Genomic DNA, 16,648 nt, shown 5'->3' on the forward strand with positions numbered 1-16,648 from the left:
TATTTTAGCTCAGGATCTAATAGAGATCACAGTAGAATTAGGTGAGAGTTTATTGAACTTATGCTATGAATTAACTATACACATTTACTACACTAACAAAAGCAAATGCCTGTGGGTGTTTCTGCATATTCTTATTTACAGTTCTAATATTAACCCCCATCCTTCTCCCTAAGAAACTGGTGATACACTTGGCCAAACATGGCTAATGGCAATTTCAGTCATTTTGGATTCTCTGGGGTTCTGAGTCTCTTGTTTTCATCTATGGTGTGAGCTGATCTGCTTTGAAATATTTTCTTCCTTCCGAGCAATATAGGGAATTCTCCATATTGCTCCTGTGAAAGCAGTGTCTTCATCAATTTTATTTCTACTTTTCTAGCTTGTACTTCCTGTTTCTAATTGGCAAATGAATGGAGTAATTTAATGCCAAAACACTCAATGTGCCTGTTACCTGGGGAAGTTTTTCAGCTGAAGTAATGGTGAAAATTATGTGGGTCTTCTTGGCTTTTTGCCTAGAATAGAACAATTTGCAAATTGAATTCACTTGAGAAAAAACCTGCACAGAAGTTATCGACTGCTACTGTACTTCCAATGATGTATGATCAAAAAGTCTCAGTGGCTGCAGTGGGCTTGGGCTCTCCTGTTTAACCATTTCATTCCCAACACACGTGGCTTCTGTATATTCACTAATGCTGACTAACCCTAAGCTTTATTCTCAATAGTATTAAGGAATGTTTTAATGTTTTGAGCTAAATGCAATTTATTTCAGGTCTTTGCTTACTTGGAGTCTTTAATTCACTCGAAATGTATTGAGTGTATACTATGTGCCAGGCACTAAATCCTGGAGATCCAAAGACCAATAAGAAAGAAATCACAGGCTAATGCAGGAGATGGATTGAAAACAATCAATTAAAACACAGGATGATAAGTGTTGTAAATGAGATCATTATAGGGCTTGGGGGATTTAATCCAGACTGGACAGTTCTCTAAAGAGTACTGCTTTTTTGTGTTGTTTTTACCATAGTAACCATTTTTTTTGGCAGTTTTTTTTTTAACTGAAGTATAATTAACATACAATGTTACATTAGTTTCAGGCACACAACACATTGTTGATTCAACAGTTCTAACCAGTTTAAAAATACAGTTCAGTAGCGTTAAGTACATTCACATGAATGAATGTTGTTTCAAGAAAAGGATAAGAGGCATTGTTTGATACCTTTTTTGGATATCCATGGAAGCACACACTTGGGTAATATGGACATATTTGCTCTGAGGGATGCTGTCTCCCTGACTCAGGTATTACACACTTATCTACAAGCAGGGCTGATACCCCAGCAGCGCATTCAACACAAGTACCGATTCTTCACAGTTGGCATCCACTCTGACCGGGACACTGTCCATTTTGATTAGTTGGTAACTTTGCATTAGTTGTGAAGTATTTTGCAAAACTCTAACCCATAAGTATGATGGGACAATTGTTTTATTCATTTTACCCAGTGTAGGTAACCATTTATAACTAATGGCTCTATCTGTTTCCATCAGCCAACGTCTGCCACAAAGAAGTATCCCACTCAAAGAATTTTTAAGCTAACACAGTTTCAAAGAATGTTCGCAATACTTGGCACATTACCCATTTAGAGTCAATGTTGCATAAGGATTCCCTGTAAATACTACACCAGGCAGCTGGATATCAGAGAAATACCTTGAAGTTGGGTTTAATCAACCTCCAGCCATAGAACTGATTTTCTTATCACTCTGGTTCAGGAATTTCTATTTGGCTATATTTCTGACAGGTCAGACATTTCCTACATGTCATTTAATTTAATTTAATTTATGATCCTTGCTCAATAATCATGACTCCAGGCTAATAGATGCTTTGAAAAGAATCACAGTGTAGCAAGTGGGCCTTTCAGATGTCTCAGGGCTGCTTTTCAGGTCTCAGGGCATTCTCCACTGTACCCTCGCCCTTAATAATACCAGAAAAGGTGGGCAGAAGAGGAACCTCATTAAACATCTGGAGGCTATGAAGACATAAAACCACTGAGCCAGATGGGACCATAACTTGCATTAACATTGCTCTTTTGGCAAGGCCACGTGTGCCAATAGCACGAGTGTAAATGTACACAGAGGCTTTTTAAACGGCCTTTGCCTCAGGTGCCAGGGAAAAGGTTCCTGGCAAGGGCAGCTTCTCTGACTCTCACTGCAGCATTTTTCTGACAAAGAAAGTATTGTCAGAATCCAGACTGGGGGCATGTGCTGCTTGAAGGAGCAGAGATTAAGGGGCATGAAATGCAAGTGTGCACTTGTCACGAAATTGCCCTTACGTACCGCCTGGTTAGTACTCGTTGATTGCCATGGTATGCCTTTATGATCAGTCTCAGCATAATGAAAAACAGCAGCAAACCTTAACTTTTCAGATGGTTTATATCAGGAGTAGATAGAAGTGCTTGCAAGGCTGAGGGGATAATGGAGAAGAATCCATGATGCAGAGAATAGCAATTGATGCTTATTCATGGATAAAGGAGGAGTTCGCTGGATGAGAGATATATTAGCTGCAGGATTTCCTACACACAGGTCTTAGTGATTTAATGTCTCTGCCTAAATGTCAACATCAGACTGTGTTTCTGACTCTCCCATCTTCCTAAGAGATTGTATCATTTTTTTTTTGAGAAGTAAGATAGCTTTACTGTAGGTGGGAGACAAGAAAGGTACAACTTGTCTGGAATAGAATTTAAACACACACACACACACACACACACACACTCCATGAAACAGGGATTCCACTTCTAGGTATTTACGTTAAGGAAATTCTCATGTGTGTTGCAAAGATTTAATTATAAACTGTTCATTGCAACACTTTCTATTTTTCAAGAGAAAACCCATAGTCTTCCCAGATGTCTAGCAATAAGAAATTGGTTACATAAATCATGGGACGTCTATAAAATGGAATAGCATATAGTAAAAAAAATACATGTAGAGAAAGTTTAAGGGCAGAAAAAATGTTTCCAATATATTAAAAGTACATACATCTACACAGTAGATGATAAAAATATACATAAAATGTGAACCGTGACTTTTGAGGGTAGTGGTTTTTGGTTACTTGTTTTATTCTTTTTGCTTAATGATAGAAGGAAATGCATTGCTTTTATAATAAGAACTGTTTTTGTTTCTTTATAGAACAAAAGAGAAAAGTAATAACTACAAAAATAGGTACATGAGTCAGTTGTGAACATACATAATTAAAGACTGTTAGAGCTAAATACTTATCTATGTATGTGACTCGGACTTCATGTTAATATGTGGCATAGATTTCAATTTTAATTTTATTCGAGATCACTGTTTTTCTTAGGATGTGCACAGAAAAGAATTTGTCAGAGCCACACAAGAATGCTCTCCATTCAGAGGGTTCTTTATCATCATTTGTACTCATACCATATGATAACTCAACATGTCCCAAACACACTGCTTTTCCCTGCTTTTCCATCTTGCATGCTATTTCTTCCCGTTGGAATACATACCTTCTCTCATCCACCCTTGGAAACCCCACCCGTTCATTAAGACCCAGTTCAAACCCTACTCTGTGAGGTTTGCTCTAATTCTCCTCATTCAGGAATAGATTCTAATTCTTCATCTTTGTAAACTTTGACATTTCACATTATGGGTTGTGTACATATCTTATACTCACTGATAGATTGTATGCTTATGGAGGACAGAATCTTTACTCATCTTTGTGTGTTCTAAAAATGGGAGGTATTGACATAATAGTTACTTAAACATTCCCTGAATATATAAATGAATTAACCCTGTTTTCAGAATACAGAGATACACATAAGTCTGATTGTTTGCTTGAAAGTCTGACCAATCTAGCATTGAAATGAATGTGAAACAAATATGAATAGCCAGATTCCTGGCTATTTTGTGATTTAAAACATATTCCCATGTTTAATTAGCACTCACTTTTTGCAATAGATCCTAAAGTAATACAAAACTCAATGAGTAATTATGTAAAAGAGACACTGCAAGGGAGATGCTCTGAAGTATTATAATAACCACAGTTTATACTCCTTTCCAGGAGAATCTTATCCCTAGAGACTCATGAAGGCAAGGGTGAAGAGTAAGGTAGCCAGAAATGACAATCTTCTGACACTTACTGCTGAGCCTTGTTTCCACTTCCCCAAGGTGATGTTGTTAAGATCCACACTGAGAGCTTCTGAAACGACATCTTGGGTTGAAAGCACTTTGCAAGCCATAAAGGGCAAGGCAAATGTTAGTCATCACTATTACCATTTAGAGAAATCTTTTGCAAAATGCTTGTGGCATGAACCTTCCCATTTGAGAAGGTGAGTCTCGGATGCCTGAGTTGGTGCTGCCTTGGTTGTTTTCCTTTGGTATTCAAGAACTTACTTTAAGGAAATGCCCTCTCTGAAAAATGACTTGCTTTGTAAATGTCAATGATTCAAAAACATTTCTAAGGGGGATTCTCATCACATACAAATCAGAGGCTCAGCCAGAATACTCTGATACTTGAAGCCAACACTCAAGTCCACTTCCACATTAAGACTTCTACTTTGACTTTACATTTCAAAGGGTACTTCCAAATGATGAGCTGATCCCTTTACAAGGTCCTCACTTGCTTCTCAGAATAAAGGAGACTTTGATTAGAGCCTGAAGTTGGCAAACTTTTTAGTAGCTATGTTTGCATTTGTTCACACTATTGTTCATAGAATGGGTTCAAATGTGGTTCCATTTGTAGATAGTTCATAAATAGTTGATTCTAAGATTAGCCTTAATCCCTCTGGGAATGAGTTCTGTTTATGGTTCACAATGTGACTTCTTAGTTTGAAAAAGAGAAAAGAATAAGCAAATCCTCTATGACTTATAGAAAAACACTTTCTATTTTGTGAGATTTCAGGGAAAACTCTACAAGTGTGATTAATAAGCTTTCTGCTCCCAGCATGATGCCACAAAGGAGAAGGCAGAGGTGATAGAACTTGAAAACCCTCCAAAGTGTAAATCAGAGGAAAGAGAAGGGAATGAGAGAGATTCCTATAACTGTCAGAGTCTGCAGAAACAACAAAGAAGGTCAAAACATTATGAAAACAAACAAAATCAAAAGCAAATTCAGTCATTTAGATATTCATTCAGCTTGTCCGGCTTGGGAAATGAATATAGAATATTGTGGCTATAAGATACTAATGCTCTGCCCTTTCACCCCTCTTCTGCCTCTTCCAGACATACTTACAATGAGTATGGACTCATTGCTTTAGAGTGTTCCCAGAAAACACGAAATCCTCCATGTTTGAAAAGGTGAAGCTGTCCAAACCTTTGACTACCACCCACTATTAAAAGGTCCTATGACCAGTGAAATCAGAGACTGACTAAATCCAGTCAGACAGATGAATCATGTCTCTCACTCAAGAGACAGCCTAGAGTAGCTATGGCTGCTCCATAGTCTGCCTGTTTCAAAACTCACATCACTGACTTGCTGCCACTTAGGTTTATAGTACTAATTGACATCTTGCTAATCCTTCACACCGTAGCTCTGTCCCAACTCAATCTTTTTGTTGTGTACCTCAAGTGGTTTTAAGTGAATAGTAGTGAAATCACAGTGAATTCCAGATAGGGTAACTGTATACCTTCCAAAAAACTTTGAGAGTTAAAGGCTTGATATTAATAATTTCTCCGGGGGGGGGGGGGGGGGCACCTGGGTGGCTCAGTCAGTTGAGCGTTCGACTTCTGCTCAGGTCATGATCTCACAGTTTGTGAGTCTGAGCCCTGCATTGGGCTCTGTGCTGGCAGCTCAGAGCCTGGAGCCTGCTTCCGATTCTGTATCTCCCTCTCTCTCTGCACCTCCCCTGCTCACTCTCTGTCTCTCTTTCTCTCTCAAAAATAGATAAAAATTTAAAACTTTTTAAAATAATTTCTCCAGGGAAACAGGCATTACACAAAAAAAGGTCCAAAAAAGTTCCCTCTTGTTTTTTTTCTTTTGCTTTCTTTCTTCTTCCCCATGAAAGGAAAAAAATATATGAGGCTTTAAAATGAATTAAAAAGATTGCTAGGTATCTTTGATGAAAAACTAGGTGTCTATGCACAGGTCAGCTGATTTTATGGGGTTCCCACAACTTTCAGTCTTTAAGCTATTGTATATATCTTTAGGTTAGCAATGGAAATGATTCTTCTCCATAGTGATACAAATAAAAAGGTGAAAATAAAATTGGTTTCCTCCCCCCTGCTTTTATAAGCCAATTTTATAAGTGTTTATAAATTTGTTTCAGCATTATTTATTGCTGGTATACCTGTGTAAACTTTGAACTGACCTTTGAACTAGTTGTAATGTCTTACTAGGTCTCTCATTAATTAATAAATTAAACTTTTTGACATGAGTTTGACACGTGTGGACATTTATAGGATTTTACCTTTCAAGATAGTCCTTAATATTCAACGTTTATTTCTTCTTTTCCTTTTTTCCTTAGATTATCCAGGAGCCAAAAACTCTCCATTTCACCAGAATAGTCCCTCTGTAGCTAAAGAGATCACTATCTTCTGAGGTCATTCATTCATTTCGCTTAATATGTATTGAGCATTCACTAATTTCCAGGCATTGATGCAATACTGTGTAGAGAGGCAATTGCAATCAAGCAAGGGTGGAAGCAGGGAGACCACAGTAAAGTCTATTGTATCAGTCCCAGTGGTAGATGAGGGAACATAAGCTAAGATTAATGTATGCTGACTGTAAATAGATGAACACCTTAAAGCAAGAGCTGATAGGATTTACTGATGGAATGGATGTGAAGTATAAAGGAAAGAGGGAACCCAAGGAAGTCCCTAGGCTTTGGCATGATTAATGGAGTAAGTGGTGGAGCCATTTTCTGGAAATTAGAAGGACTGGGGATGAGGGTTGAACTGAAACATTCATTCCACCAATTGCTGAGAGTGTTGACAACTGATAGCTTGCAGCCAGCCATGTTCTCCCCATTGAAGACTGATCTTACCTGACCAAGGCTACACCTTCTTCTTTATCCAATGACCACTTGATATGGGGATAAGGCCTGACCTCATTTGCCCAATTTGATGTAATTCTTAACAGGCATCCCAACTCTGGGGCTCCATCTGGAATAACCTGAGGCCTTTGTTATGATGGCAACTACTCTCTCAGCCTAATCCTGTTTTCCCACTGGTGTAGATCCTAAGGATAATAAACTTTTTGCCTACAAATCTCCATCTCAGAGGCTGCTTCCCAGAAACCAACAGGAAGCTAGAATTCAAAAACAGGAGTTCTGCCACGCATCATCTTCCACACTCCTGTAAAAGGTTATCTAAAATAAAGATTTGATGGTGGACCCTCACAGCCTATCCTCCTCTCACCCCCACCACCCACACCCCCAAAAAATCAGTGGCTCTCTATTGCCCATTGCCAGTTTCCTTCAAGACATCTCATAGTCTGGCCTCCATTCTTCTCTCACCACCTTACTGTAATCTCTCACTACAACCTATATTTTTAATTACACCTGTTCATTTTTCCTGAAAACTGTATGTTTTCACAACTCTGACCTATCAAAGTGCCTGATAACTATTCATATCATGTTTGTCTCTTACTGGTAAAACCATCCATACTAGTTCCTAGTTCAAACCATACTCCAAAATCTATCAATCTTTCATGAACTCCAATTTTCCCTAAGAGAACACGTCTCCTTTTTCTGTTCCCATAGCACTTGGCATTAACTTTGGTTGTTTACGTGTTTGTTATGCCAGTTATGAGTTTCCTGGATGCACAGAAGGTGTGTATCCAGCAACATGTCAAGAGCATAGGAAGATTAAGATCCCATCTTCTTGATTTTCACATGAACTCTCTTAAGTCATCCATCCTCTATCCGTATGTTTCTAATAGAAATAAAATGAATGTCTTTTGGTCTCGATTTGGTCCTTGGCCCTCACTTGCTTCATCTTTCCCTCCTCTGGAGTAGGCAGAAGAATGCCAAAATGAACACCACACATGTTCTCACACATGTTCTCCTCTCCTTCACCCTCACCTTGAAAGCCTAGCCCTGGCTCTGAGAAGCTCCAGTAGTTTTATCCCTTCTCTTGGCCTACCGTGGTCCATTTTTATTTCTCAGCAAAACCACACCTAACCCCAAACAGTGCTAGCTGAAATGCAATTTTAAAACATAAGTATGTTGAAGAGGTGTATTTGAGTCTCATCTGCCTCTTTTCCCCCCAATCCTGTCATATCCCTGAGAATAGATACCCTTTAGGGTCTTGTAAATGCTTGATTCCTTACCTCCTAATTTGGTAACACTTGTAAAAAGATGAAGCACTTGATGTCATGTTTCTCTGCACCTCCTTTTTCTCCTTTTCATTTATAGAGGATCCTCTCTGCCTTGACCCCTTAGCAGCACCTTGTGATACCATTTTTATTTGTATCTTTCAAAGAAACCTGGGGTAAATATAGAAGACTAAATATGTGGTCAACTCTGGGGCTCAAAAAGTGCTTATTCATGAGAGGAGGGGTAGAAGTAAGGAAGGAATGAAGGAAGGGAGAAAAGAAAGAGTAATCTAATTCAAAAACTTATTACTGCTACCTCCCAGGCCTCCAGAAGGTTTAAGAATATTTGGGGTGCCTGAGTGGCTCAGTGGGTTAAGCATTCACCTCTTGGTTTCAGCTCAGGTCATGATCTCGAGGTTTCATGAGTTTAAGCCCCACATCAGGCTCAGCTCTGGCAGCATGGAGCCTGCTTGTGATTCTTTCTCCCTCCCTCTCTCTCTGCCCCCCTCCCACTTGCACTGTTTCTGTCTCTCTCAAAATAAATGAATAAACTTTAAAAAAACAAAAGAACATCCTATGCACACATAATAGAGTTGCTCAATAAGGGGGTAACATCAATATTCTGAGGAAAATGCCAAGGAACAAATATAACAAGTCAGTATTTTCAAATATTCATTCATACAACTGTAATATCAAGTCTTATTTAAAAGTAGCCTCAGAAAAAAACAACTTTTTCTCAGGAAGATTTATTTTAAGGTTATCAGGTTACTTTAGACTTTCTTAAAAATTCTGAATCCATGAAAGTTTGATTGTAATGGTAGAATTTATGCTCTTCCTTCGCAAAGACCTAAGTCGATTGAACTTAAGGTTAAATGGAAAATTAGTTCCTCAGAATTTTCTTACCCTTTAACAATATACAATGTTTCCATGCCCTTTTGATGAAAAGTCCATGGCATAAAATATTAAGGGAACAAAATACCTAATAAAGCTCATTAAAATTTAAAATCCACTAGGTCAGAACTTACGATAATTTTGACACTGGCTAGGTTCATATTTTCTTTCCATTCCCTATGATAAAGTATTTTGAACCTGTCATATGTTGAAATAGATATGCAAGGGAAATCGTTCACTCATTAAGGGAAGAATTTTGTGAAGTATTTTGTTAGCAACTCTTCACTGGCAAACAGTATTATAATTATTTTTAAACTCACTCATTCAATGGATAAAGTTGCATGGGACTCTTTATACTGTTTTATGTGACTAATTTAGATTCGGAGCAGTGTGGTAGAGTAGAAAGGCACCCATAAGTGCTATCTGTGTGATATTACACAACAGGTCTCACTTTGGGTGTACCTGCCCTCCCTACTACCTGGGTTTGCTATGAGGAGCAGAAGACCTGCTGTCTGCGAAGGTTGCTCCCTCCACCCTCACCAGACCCACTAGTTCTGGAAAAGAAGGGACTGAGCTTATTGAGCTTGTTATTTTCAACATCTGCCACATAGTAAGTAAGCACTAAACATGTGGGCCATTACTACGTAATAATATGCCATAGACCCACATTTTCTTTTGGAATAGCCTTCATTGTTTTTTTTTCTATTTTTCACTCCTGCATTCTTCCTCTGCCTCCCTACCCCAGTCTGAATGTATCTTGTGCTCAGCACAGTTCTGGGGCCAGAACATGAAACAGTTGCTTACTGTGGGCAAAGGACCTCATTGCTAGCTGGTGTCTGTGAATAACCTTATGAAATATTTCTTTTTATAAAAGTATTTCTCTCTCTAATGCAATTTAAAGAAATAAAGGTTTTTACAGGGATCCCCCTCCCCCATGACCATGGCCAGATATGGGGATCACTAGACAACCCGATCCATGACCGCGTGAACAGAGTATCTACACGACCCCCTGCTGTCCAGCCCTCAGTGGTCTCCTTAGAAACCACCATTACTGCAGTGAGTAAGGGTAGCAGGGGAGCAGAGCTGGGCAGTGAGTCATGTCAGGAAATGGCCCACTCCCTGGTTCATCTCGACCTACTCTCACCTGTGTCTACACAGAAGGTTCACTCACCTCACCTCTCCGTGCTCACCCTGTTTCCCTGATGCTTACTGAGGCCCCAGCGTAATTCTGGACACTGTACAGATCAAGAAATCCTGCTTCTTTGAAGAGATGCTCAAAGACTGAGCTCTCATCCACCTGATTTCCCTTATTTTCAAGGTAATAGCCATGACAGACTTCAGGCTGAGGACCATTTTCTGACAGGCCCTCACACTTCTCTGTTCTCCAAATACTCTGCCTACAGTGGGCAAATGTGTAGTTCAAACACACACTTAAAAAACATGATCACATGTAGTCAAATGTCCTTGCTTTGGAGAGGAAGGGGATCCAGGGTCATGTCTTCCCATTTTCAACCCAGAGTTGACTCTGTTACAAGGAGGAGGCTGAGGAGGAAGAAAAATGAGGACTTAAAGACAGCTCTGGACACTATGGAGAATCAATAAATATTGACAGGCAAGGGAGCAGAGGGAGTGAGAGAGGTTTTGCCAACCTCAACTAATACCTGCTTGATAATACTGCACTTAATAATACTGCAATTTGCCGCCAGCCTGGCAACTCTGGCCTTCCACTCCCCAGAAGAATCTCAAAGGCCCCTCCCAGCAGCACCGGAAGAAACAGGTTTCTGGGAGAAGATAAAGTAGATGGAGAGTCAAAACACTAGAGATTTTCTACCAATAAAACATGCTTCTATTGTCCTTAGTTGTGGACTTGTGTTAGAAACATAGCAACCTTGCCTGGCTCTTTGAGGCTGTGGTCATACATTCCCTAGACCATGCTAGTGCATGCAAAACACATTGACCGGAGGGATCCTATCATTTTTGCAAGATGTTTATGCCAGAACTAGAAGAATCCAAAGAAACAGGACTTAGAAATTGCTAGCTGGTTTCAGGGAGGATTAACAGATCACAGGGCTTAGGCGAGGTTGTCCATGTGTCCTGTTAAATTGTCTAGCAGATTTTTTCATATTTTGAGGAAGAGATTGGAGAAAGATAAATCAGAACGTAATAACCTTGTGCTGAGTTATCACCTTGAGGTTACTTTTATATTGCCCAAGGCAAGTTTCAAAATCCCCTGTTTGTGTGTGGCTAGAATAGGATTCATACCTGAATCTCAGGACACATCCTATTTTGTCCTTTTACCTGTGACTCCAAAGCATTCAAAACTTCTCTCCAGATACTGTGAAAATTCTCTATTGCAAGTTTAATTTTTTTCCTACTATATAAACATCATTCTACCTGGTGTATCAGCAAATCAATGACCCAAATATTAATCGGGCTTATCCCAGTTGTGTGTAAATCACAGGGCTAACTAAGCTCTGTGAGGAAAGAAACGAGTTCTGTAAGACAGGCTCTTCTCCCAGGCAGATGGTCACAAGCTAATAATAATAGGTACCATTCATCGTAGTCTGCTGTGAACCAGACATTTCACATTCATTATCTCATTTAATCCTCACAGGAATGTGTGTGTGTGTGTGTGTGTGTGTGTGTGTGTGTGTGTGTGATTTATGCTATTTTATTGGATTGAAAAATCATAGGCAATGCTTCTGATCTTGCTGAAATATATTCATGCAGCATGAATCCCATATTTAAAAATTAGAATAAGTACAAATTACAATGTGAGTAAAAATGTGGGTAGCTTGCAGTATAACAGGGCCAATTCCTTCTCTTTGGCAGCTGTAGAAACTGAGACTCAGAAAACAAGTAAAATACAAGAATCTCAATTGAGGGGCACCTGGGTGGCTCAGTTGGTTAGGACTTCCTTGAGTCTAAATGTGAGTGTTTCCTTTATCCTTCATTTCTGCCTAGTTCTTCTTTGGCACACAACATAAATTCTTGGGAAGTTAAATACAAATAGACAATTTTACATTATATCAAGTCAATTAAGGACATGCTACATGTAAGACAGCAGAAAATGAATTCCCAGATATGTAGATCAGATGATGCACTCTCTTTTGAGAGGGGGCCTAGTAAAATTGAATTGGGGCCTTGAAGGAGGGGTGAATTTGGATACCTGGAAAGCAATGGTAGAGGCCAATATTTTTCAAGTTTCCCTTTCTTTTCTTTCTTTCTTTCTTTCTTTCTTTCTTTCTTTCTTTCTTTGAGAGAGCTAGAGAGCAAGTGGGAAAGGGGCAGAGAGAGAGAAGGAGACAGAAACCCAAGCAGACTCCATACTGTCAGTGCAGAGCCTGATGTGGGGCTCAAACTCACCAACCATGAGATTGTGACCTGAGCCAAAGTCAGACACTGAGTGAACCACCCAGGTACCCCATCTTTCTGTTCTTTTTTTAAAAAGTATTATAATATTTGATGTCTGTTATGCATAACAAGGTATCTGTGAGTGGAATGAGATGTCTGGGATTTGCTTATAATACTCAATCAAACACAAACAAATCAATCAATAAGCTGGGAGATAGATAAGAAAATGTTGGCAAAATGTTATTAGAGATTGAAGTCATGCACTGGATAACTGGGAGATCATTGCTCTAGCCTCTTTTCCTCTGTGAATGTTTGAAAAGTTTCACAGGAGAACCTTCACAATAAAAGAGTAATGGCTGTACTATGTGTGCAACCAAGGAAGCCCATCTTTGTTTTTAATGTTTATTTATTTACTTTAAGAGAGAGAGAGTGAGAGAAAGAGAGAGGGAGCAGGAGAGAGGCACAGAGAGAGGGAGAGAGAGAATCCCAAGCAGGCTCCATGCTGTCAGCGCAGAGCCCAACAGAGGGCTCAATCTCAAGAAACATGCCAGATCATGACCTGAGCCAAAATCAAGAGTCGGATGCTTAACCATCCAGATGCTTAAAGCCCATCTTTAAGGATCTGTGATAACAAACCCACCCTGAACTCTTTCAACAGGTCAATCCTTTTAAAATGATAACCACCAGCCACAAGAAAACAGAAGCATCCTTATGAAACAATGTAAAGTTTAACTACAGTATGGTGATTTGAATGAAATAAACCTGAGAAGGAAGACAGAATTCCAATATTAAAAGATTGATTGCTTTGCTCAAAAGCATAATTCTTGATTTCAAGACTGGGGCAGATGATAGTGACTGATACATAAGTCTCAATTATTCCCCTATTTACCCGGCCCTCCTCTTCTGGTGCTGTACTTCTTCTACGTCAAGAGAGTTGTTCCACCATCTCATTTGAGAACATAATCTTTATTTCAGGTTTAAGAACATTATTTTTATGTCAATTCATAATGAAGCATTTCATGGTGTTAGGATCATTACTATTTTTCCTGCTTACTTTAATCCTCTTTAATTGGAAGTTTCATATGGTTTACCCTTTTGTTAGTGTCTTGGCTAGACCCATATGTCATCAGACATTTCTTTTGCCTCTCCTGGAACTGGGCTGCCAAAGGGACTTGTATCAGAATTGGCCTGTGTGGAAAATTTTTCAGTTAGTTCATTATCCCAAGATTTTACAGGGCAGAATCTGTGAAAATCCATAGGCCAAATAGTATCAGCTCATCTGTGTAGCGAGGGGGGTTATTAAATTCATTGATAAACATACACTTGGGTGAAAAGAATGCTCTAGAGCTTTAGGATTTAACAACAGTTCATCATTCTGACATGAGATCATGCGCCCAAATGCTACAAAACTCAGTTTAGGAACAGCAACTCATTTTGCCTAATTCATTCTGTGAACTATGAAGTTAATTAGTTGGGTTTATTTAGCTGTAAAAGAACAGAATCTCTCCCCAGTTACCTCAAGGGACAGGGCATCTATATAAGGGATGCATGTGATTTGCAATTGAAACTAAAATGGTACCAGGCCTGGGTCTGGCCTCTCCCTCATGCCATTTCAGCTTCTCTGTGCATTTGCTTACTCCACATGCCTCTCTGCCAAAAAGCTTTTTCTGGCCATGTTGTCAGCATCAAGATACAAAATTAGTAATACTAATCCTTATTGAGCATATTCCCTGTGTCAGGCACTAAGAATTAAACATGCATTGACTTATTTGATCCTCACCAGAACCGCAACTAAGCTTTGACTTGTACTGAATTGGCCTTACAGTAATCCAGACTCGACCATGTAGCATATTTTCATTGTTCATTTCGCTAGTAACTAGCCCAGTCTCTCCATTTCCTAGTACAGATTATAGGAAGCAAAGATGTGATTTTACCAGCTCATTTTTTGAGCCACGCTACAACAAAGTCAACCCATAGATAGCTTTCCTTCTACCAGCTGCACTGCTCAGAACCATTCAGCTGTGAATGGTGGGTGGGGCTGCTTTGTTCAGAATATGGAAGCAAAGCCAGGGCGGCTGTGAGTGATGCAGCTTCTTTCTGAGGAGCTGTAGAAAGGACAGATCATAGTGTCATCTCTAGGTTCAGGAGAAGAATCAGAATTACACATGTCTAGGAAAGTTACTTATGACCTGAGAAGCATTCTCTTGCTATTTGTGTTGGGACCTATTCATATCAAGGCCAAGAGATGCACACAGGTGATAACTAAACAGCCCTCAGAATGTCTACGGTAAGGCTGTCCATTATGTAGGTACAGCAAGGAGTCACAAGCTTTAGGTTGGGAGACCATGAAAGATTGACCTCTCCTAAAAGGTGCCTCCTGCTGGCCATCACTAGGTCTTACATCTACCATTAAAAGAGTTCCTTTGGTTAATGCAGGAAGTAGGAAAGCTCCTGTCTGCCTCTGCTTTCACCACTCTGCCCTTCCCACTCTGCTTTGCAGCAGCACCAAATTCTCTTCACCACCACCCCCCCGCCATGCACTGTGCCCCCTTTCCTTCAGACAGAACCACTCTCCCTTCTTGGGCCCCTCCTACAGTTGACTAATGGACCACTTTTCAGGTCTCAGAAGACATTGTCTTTGGGAAGCCCTCTTACATCTATAAATCTGGGTCCACTACACTAGCCAGTGTCCCTTATCAAAGCTCTTATAATACTGCCTGTATTTCAAGTATCATGGCCACTTCTAACTCCAGATCTGTGAGGTCAGGGGTCGTATCTTCCTTTACTATATACCCAAACTTAATACAGTGCTTGGTACTTGTTACATGCCAATAAATATTTGTTTAAATGAATCAAATTAAAATAAAATTGTGCTATTTGCAAGCGGCAATGCATTGATTATTATTAATCCTCTGACCCAATTTACTCCATTGATTCCTTAGAAGGGCCTTAAGTTGTGGTTCCATAGGTTGAATGCATTTGGATTGTTTAGAGAGAAGAATACTACCTGGAAAAGTTAAAAACAGGGAAGATAAATTCTACGATCTGATACCCTGGGTTTATAAAATGTGAAGAAGGAAGGCACCTAAAGGTGAAGGTTGCTACCAAACAGTTCTGCCCACATCTAAATTCCAATTAGTTCCAATTCTCACAGGCTCATTCCAGACCTAGTATGACTACAGTAGGAAGCCCCTATTGGTCTGCTGGCTCTGCTGGTGAAAGATACCACATGCAGGAGACTAGATAGGGGCACAGAACCAAGACTTGGACTCAGTCTATGTGAAAAGCCTATAAAAAATGAGCCTGGTGGGCAGACTCCCATTGCTATATTCAAATAGATGATTAACCTGCAGAAGTAAGGCACTAACTTCATGGGGAACAGCTAGCTCTTAGGGACCTTTTTTCCTGTTCTTTATCCAGGAAATGTTCATTTACTAACAATTAAGACAGTAGAGAATATTCTTCCCAGGAAAATATATGGGAACAATACCTCAAAGAGAGTCAGTTCTTCATGACTCACAGCACATTTTGAAACACAGAGAAATATTTGATGAAGCCTAACTATTCCTTTGTCTTAAACTCAGTTTCATATCCATATTTTACAAAGATTTTCTATGAGTTATATAAGTGGTAGCTTAACTCTTAAAGTTTGACATATATTGATGATTTAATCTTTGTCTTAACAAGAGACTACTTTCATTTGTACAATCTCACAAGTAGTTTGTGAAATCATATTTGAAGATGTATAATTTAGTAACCAGTAATGACAATTTTGGTGCTATGCCGTTATTCCTTTTTAAAAGACATTTATGGATAATGTTCTTGAAGAATGTGAGCAGGGGAGGGGAATACATGTGGAAAGGGACCAAAAGGGGTATAAGTGGAGGAAGAAATGATAAGGAAGAGGTAAAGTTAACTGGCTTACCTCTCTCCTCCCCAAGAAAGATAGTTTCCATCCTAGTTTTCATATCTATTCATATCTATTTCATATCTATTCATATCTCTCAGAGAGAGTCTCTGTCTATAATTCTACAAATTTAAATTTTGAGCATTGAGAACAGGAGTATAACTAGATTCCAAAAAATATATTCAGCAGTTAAACACGGAAATGGGGATAAATGTAGTTCAAGAACTCCTTCACCA

This window comes from Puma concolor, chromosome A1 (genome assembly GCF_028749965.1).
Source record: "Puma concolor isolate L17-30 chromosome A1, mPumCon1.1.hap2, whole genome shotgun sequence".
In the NCBI taxonomy this organism is placed as follows: domain Eukaryota; kingdom Metazoa; phylum Chordata; class Mammalia; order Carnivora; family Felidae; genus Puma; species Puma concolor.